Consider the following 7,304-nt stretch of genomic DNA (forward strand, 5'->3'; position numbering starts at 1 on the left):
TCCTGGCTCTTATAGCAAGTGTGATTAGGGAAGTACATAAACTGAGACACAGCATCCGGCTGTTTGTTCCCTCAAACACCATCAAGACGTTTCTATTGATCAGTGTCTGAAATTCATGTGTCCAAAGTTGAACATGACACGAAAGGTTTGCACAGATTTTCTTCACCCTGCAAAATGAGTTGCAGATTGCAGAGATTTCAGAGAAAATTATTTACTCTGCGACAAAATTTCTCCAGTTTAAATGCTGCTGTGACTGGCCCAACAGTAATTTTAATTTGGAGCCTTATTCCTCATTAATTGTGAAAAAAATGTATTGACTTCTAAAGAGAAATTTGGTGTTTTAGACTCAACCTGAACTGAAGAGCAGGAAAAACTCCACAGGGCCTTATTTTTCCATTTTTTGGATGTAAATGATTCATACAGACCAAAATGGGTAGGATTCCTACAGAGAAAGACATTTATACTGAAAAGTAAGATCCTTTTAGTTTAACTAGAAACATCACTATATATCACTACCAGACTCCATTGACAAAAACAGGAACATCAGTAGAATCTGGTAGTGATATATAGTGATGTTTCTGGTTAAACAAAAAGGTGTTCTCAGTGGCAGGTACGCCGCTCTTGCTCAATACTTAACTGATTCCAAAGGTTTTTGTCCTATCAATCATTTATACCCAAAAACATGAGAGAATAAGGCCCAGGTTCAAAATTAGTTCAAAAGGAGTTATCCTTTAAGGGAAAAGACAGAGGAACCTCAGGAGAGTTACATTAAAAAGTTGTAACAATAATAGAAACACAAAGTGCAACTTCACTGCCACTTTCCTGCACTACAGAGTTCAGTACTCTCGCAGGAATAAACAGGTTTTAAATATGGTTGTGCCTTCCTCAAAAGGCAGCTGGGAGTTTATTGTACTGAAAAAGGGGGTCACAGGAGGAGAAAGCTCTACTGCCTGGAGGGGTTTATCTTAGGATGACAAGACGTCTTTCCTGCTGAGACGTTACAGCATGTGAAGGGTGTAGGGAGAGTGATAAGGCTCATTAAGTGTGGTGGGAGCTAGACTGTAATTTTATATGTGAGAGGAGCACTTTAAAATTAGCACTTGCAGGGACAGAATGCTCTTTTTAGAAAGGGAAGTATTTAAGCCAGAGAAAAGGACGTTAACAGTAGTCAGCGCTCGCTGTGAAATTAAGCGATCCTCGTGACGCCACACAAACACACATTACTCATCTGGTCTGAACTCACTGAGGTGCGTTTGATTTACAACACTGCAGAACAAACTGAGTCATCAGACATGTTCACACAGGCATTATTCTTTTTCTGCTTATTTCAACACAGTCATGCCTACAGTTCAGTCCAGTGGTTCTCAACCTGGAGCTTCACACTCAAAATTAGTCAAGGGATCACAAGATGATTAACAAGAGAGGAAATAAGAAAGGACTTCTCTGGGACAGGATTCTGATTATTTTATTTTACGTTTTTCCTATACTGAATGTTTTTATATGCTCAGACCTCTGAAAATGTCAGAGACACAGACAGATACTGAGCTTTAGATACCTTTATTACCTTTTATACCTTTATTTATGCACTTCCAACAAAAACAAAGCAGCCAAGCAGCTTGTATTTCTATGGAAGCCCTTTTTCCATCACTGAGGAAAAAAATAATGATAAGAATCCTGTAATTCATTATTATGAGAAATTTTCTCAAAATAATGACTTCATATTTCTAAATAATGACTATCTAAGATTAAGTTATTATTCATTATTTAAGAAAGTTTCTCATCACAGCAACTTAAAGCAACTTTTTCCATACATTTCTCTGCTGCTAAACCTAGTGTAGCTTCTGACTACACAACAACAGAGAAAAATGTTACTTCTGATTGAATAAAAGTAGTAGAACTCAGTTCTTTTGTATTGGTAAAGAAACAACAACAAGCACTTAATATTGACTTTAGAGGTATATAAAATAGATTGAATACAAAATGTACATAACAATAATAATCAAATACAATAAATTAAAAAAAAACATGAAAAATAGAAATAAAGTAACCCAACTTTTACATAAATTAAAATACACTTAAAATACCTCAAAGGCACCTGGTGGTAGAAGCTGTGCAATACATGCAGAAAAATCAGGACTACATTAAATACCAACTTGTGAAAAAGCAGCATAAACAAACATGTTACTTTAGTAAATTTGTAATTTCATCTGTCAGTTGAATTATATTTAAAAAATATTGGATAATTCTTTGTTTTAAAGGGTCACAAGCCAATAAAGGTTGGGAATCACTGGTCTATGACAATCTGATGACTGGGAATCAAACCTCTAACAGCTGAACCCTCAGCTTAGTCGGTTTCTGTACATAGTATATATCTATATACAGCATATAGACGCTGAGAGCAGCTCCAGTAACCAAACAACAGTGTGATTCCTGTTTTAACACGGGTCAGAGGATCGGGAACGTCCTCGCTCATGCTGCTTGGCATTGATCCACGACTCATTTCACTCTTCTTCACAACTGAAACTCAGCGGCCTTCAGCAGATTCTTCCCCTCACTCAAACTTTATTTTTGCCAAATATCAGGTATTTATACTTTTGTACTGTTTGATATTAAAAACTCCTCTGTGCCATGTTGAAACTACAGTGACTGCAGGTTTCAGTCACACCTGAGATGTTAGACCTCAGTCTAATTTTTACATTTCTTCTTAATGTTTCATTACACTGTAAAACACCACAGACGACACTGAATCCTACTTTGGACTTGACCTGACGTGAACTGTCACTGCTCGGTAAGACTGGTTCTTGAAGGAAATATATTAAAAGTCAAAAACTGAAAAATTGTAATGTGTGTTAATTGATGGTCTCATTATGAGCTCCCTAACTTGGATTTAATCTTCTTTAATGGTTTGGGAGTTAATGTATTTGTCTTTAAACCATAGAAAAGGTTACATTTTTTCTATCTAAGTCAACATGAAGACAAAATGCTACCTTGAAATTATGAGGTAAGTTATTGTCAGAAATATTGCATTTGACAAGACACCAAGTCAGAATTTGAAATAAGTCAAAACATTATGAGAACTGAGTGACTGTGGTGAATAAACAGCTAAATTTAAGTTGAAAATATTACTTTCTAAATCAACTTTATGATACTGAAAATTATTTTAAATTATACCTAAGTCGAAAATCTGAAAACATCATGAGACAATGTTGATATGATTTATTTTCTAATTGCTCATCTTTTAATGGTATATTAATTATTTCATATTTATTTAAATAATTCTAACTGTTCTTTTTTGGCTATAATTTGATTTCCATATTTTGATAAGTTAAGTTCTCTTTGTTGATTTTTCGCGGTTAAGTGCGTGGATTTAATAACACATCCATGCTTAACCTAGGTTATCAGGAGGGTAAACCAGTCGATGATTCGACCAATCAGAAGTTACGTGGAGTGGACGCTGGCTGGGCGTGTGTCGTCAGTGGTCGTGACGTCAGTCGTCACTGAACGTGAGTGGAGTGGAGTGAGAGTGCAGCGGCTGCCAAACAAAGTCGGAAAAAAGGAGTTTAAATAGCAAGAAAGCCTATTTGAGTGGTCGCTTTGTCGTTTAGGTTTGTTAGAACTGTGAGGAACTTCACTGCTGAAGAAATTTAGATGCTAAGACAAGCTTTGGAGCTGTTTTCGCCGAATACGAGTGAGGCTGGACGCTGAACACCTGCAGCGAAGGTAAGCTAACAAGCTAACTAATTAGCTGCGAGCGTCAGCATTAGTGATGAGTGTTAGCATTAGCTGCGAGCATTAGCCCTCTCTTTAGTGATACCTTTTGGCCTTGTGTCCATCTCCAGTCGTTTTTTATTCGTGGGTAGGAGTGTAGGTGTATTTCTGTGACTAAAGCAGTTGTTCGGGACTGAACTCTGACATGAGGTCTGTACTATGAAGGGGTTTAACCTATGCTGGTTATTAGGAGAATTCAGGGTTGACAAACCCTGGCTGTCTCAGCCTGTAAACTGTACTAAGACGGTGGTTACAGACGTGCACCATAATTTCAGATGAAGATCGCACGTTAAGTCTGTAGGTTTATGAGGCATTTGACTTCAATTTAACAGTAATTTCAGCTGCAGCGGTGCAGCTGTGGCGGAACCTGGCTCAAGTCAGGATGAAATATAATCTTTTAATAGCCTTTTATAGCCTTTTAAAACGTTGTATGCATTTAATATTGTATTTTAGTGTGTAGTGTACAATTACAACAGCCTGTGGCATTATATAGTTTTTCAGGACAATTAGGTTACTCCGAACTTACCCGACCAGTGACCTCGCTTCCTAGTACAGGCCTCAGGCCTCTGAGATGTAGGGCGCTAACATGGGCGAATGATAACAAGATAGTTGTCTGTTTACAACTCTTTGTGGACTTGTTCTGTCTCTTTGAGTCTTTGCAATTTTGTGATACTTCGTGAATCTCGTGATCACGTTGTGTCCTTGTTAGTTCCTGATTATTTTGTGTCCCATTATGGCGGTTTAGCATCTTCTTGTGATTGTTTTGTGTCACTTGGTGGTCATTTAGCATCATTTAGCGTCGTAGTTTTGCATTACCTTATGTTTTACCAAGTCTTTTTTCTAAATCTCTTAGTGGTCAGCTTTTTGTCCATTTGCATTGTTTTGTGTCTTTGTGGTTGTTTCCGTGTCCGTTCATGGCAGCGTTGTCTGGCTGATTGTGTCTCGTTGTAGTTAGTTTTCTCTTTTTTCCGTAATCTGTTCGTGTCCATCCATTGCTCTTCTGATGTATATCAGTGATCAGTCATTTGTTTGTGGTGACCTGATTCTTGACTGAGCTCAGTTTTGTAAATACAGGTTTGTAAAGATTTTAATTCCTTGTCTCCCCTAGTTTAAATCAATCATTGTGTATGAAAATGAAAAGTGTGAATCAATTTGTAAAAGTTCCTCAGAATAGATCTGAAGTAATGCACTTAAAAATGAGAAGTTCACCTCAAAGTGTAGTTTTCAAGATTTTAGCAGAAAATGTCATGTTCTCCTTCACTGTTGAAGCTTGATGAATACTTTGTAGTGCTGTTTTTGTATTAGTCTATAAGTTTTTCACATGTTATTGTTGTGTTTTCCAGGTGTTTACCTGTTGAGCTGCTGCAGCCTGGAGGGAAACACCAGCTCTCACCTCACAGACCAAACAGGTTGGTGTCCTAAACATTCACTCAGTCTGAAAAACTCTTATGTTGATGAGCTAAAATATTAACGTCAGCAACTGCTCAGTGTTACTGTTTCACTCACCTTTGTATTTAATGAATGTAATATTGAATATAATAATAACAGATTCATGTCTGTAAAATGTTAGAAAACACTTAGGCCTGTTATAGTTTCTCAGAGCTCAAGGTGATGTCTTCAGATGTTCCTTTGTCCAATCAACTGTATTTATTGTCACATGACAAAGAAAACTTAATTTCTCATGTTTGAGAAGACAGTATTTGGCTTTTTTGGTTGAAATAATTATACAATATTTCTCAATTATTTTTACACAACAAATTTAAACAACAAATGTTAAATTCTTATTAATTATCTGAGTGGTAAAATATCTTTATTTCAACTATTATTAGATATTCAGGACAAGTTTTTTTTAATTGATAAAATATAGCTGCAAACAACACTGTCCAAATCAATCAATAAATATTAGTGTTATTACTAAGATGTTGTAATTGTAACTGTTAAACAAAAGTGCAATGATGATTTAAAAATATCTTTGCAGTGAAACTGTAAAACATCCTGCTGTTAGAAACTGTCTGACTTTTGTAAATCCAGAATACAAAGATTTTGGTAACACTTTGTTAGGCTACACTTATTTTGTTGTTTTTAGCATGCATGTTTGCTCTGATTTAATAAATAAATTAAGTCTCTCTAACTCAGAATTTCCCTGTTGTATAGTTTTGATCATCAGTTTTGTTGTTAATAAGGGAGAATTACTTTTCTAGTGTTACTACCTTACAAGGTCCATACTGAACAAAGTATTTTTAAGATCCTCCTTACTTCAGTAAGCAGTAATTAGGAGGTTGAGGGAAAACTCTTAGTAGTTGTAGAATAAGGGATTTATGATTAAGAGCCAATATGCATGCTACTAAGCAACTAGTTAATGATGAATAAGTGTAGCTTAATATAAAGTGATAGCAAGATTTTATATAAGATGATTGAATCAGGAGTGAGATGAGGCCTGAGAGTTTATCAGGTACATGTGAAATGAAATGAAATGAAACGTGTTCTGTCAGATACAGAACGGTACACTGCAATGAAATGAACAATGGAAGTAAAAGTCAACTAATACTATTACAGTTTGAAGTTCAGTATCCAGACACCTTGTGCTTTTATTGTGAAGGTTTAAATGTGTCTGATGTTTGTGCTGAATTATTGATGAGGAACAGTGATAAGAGTATTAATAATTTTCCTTTGTATATTTTTTATTTCCTTCAGGTGTCACCACTTCATCCATGAGTCCAGAGTTCAGGACCAGGACAGAGTCCTCCAGGTAATTCAGAATCAGGATCACATCAGCTGTTCACCAGAGACTTCACTGACTCAGACATTAAACAGTTTAATAGATCAGTGATCAATCTTCAGTCTGAACAGAAACTGAATGAAACACAGTTTCAAAGAAAAGGAACAATTTAAACAATATTACAACTAAATATTTAGATCCAGAATCTGAGGATAAAATGACTGTGTCTGTAAAGATGCAGTGAAGTGTTTTTATTCTCATTTAATGACCAGTTCTGTTTTGATTAATGTCATGTTTTGTTTTTCAGGTGAACTCACAGAAACCACTGGATCCACTCGAGGTGAAGGTAGGAAAATGTTTTTATTTCTATTAAAATCACATCAGGGAACTTTAAACAAACAGTTTAACTCTTAAATTTAACATAGAAACAAAAACCAGATGTTAGAAATTAAACAAGTAGTGATGTAGGAATGTGCTCATATTAAGTAGTATTTAAATGTACTTACTAATACTAGTAATTCCAATGTAGTACCTAAAAGTAGTAATTTACAATAATAACATTAGTGTTTAAATAGTAGTAAGTAAAAATAGTATGTAAGCAATAACTAACACTAGTAACTAAAAGTATCAACTTAAGATGGTGTTTTCAAGTAGTAATATGATAATGTTTAAATATAGGTACTAACAAGTAATATTAGTATTCAAGTAGTAACATAATAGTATTTAACCGTACTACCAAAAGTATAAATAGTACTTAATTACTAATAATAGTAATTAAAAGTAGCTACTAATAGTAGCAAGTAATTAGTATTCAAGT

General features: G+C 35.2%; 1 long non-coding RNA gene across 1 annotated transcript; it reads left to right on the forward strand.

Moving 5' to 3' along the window:
• Positions 1–4,742: 4,742 nt before the first annotated feature.
• On the forward strand, positions 4,743–6,834 carry LOC127140256 (uncharacterized). Its single transcript, XR_007810721.1, has 3 exons — positions 4,743–5,177; positions 6,463–6,517; positions 6,795–6,834. It is a non-coding gene; the product is annotated as an uncharacterized LOC127140256 (long non-coding RNA).
• The last annotated feature ends 470 nt before the right edge of the window (positions 6,835–7,304 follow it).

Source organism: Lates calcarifer, unplaced genomic scaffold, assembly GCF_001640805.2.
Source record: "Lates calcarifer isolate ASB-BC8 unplaced genomic scaffold, TLL_Latcal_v3 _unitig_4043_quiver_3741, whole genome shotgun sequence".
Lineage (NCBI taxonomy): Eukaryota > Metazoa > Chordata > Actinopteri > Centropomidae > Lates > Lates calcarifer.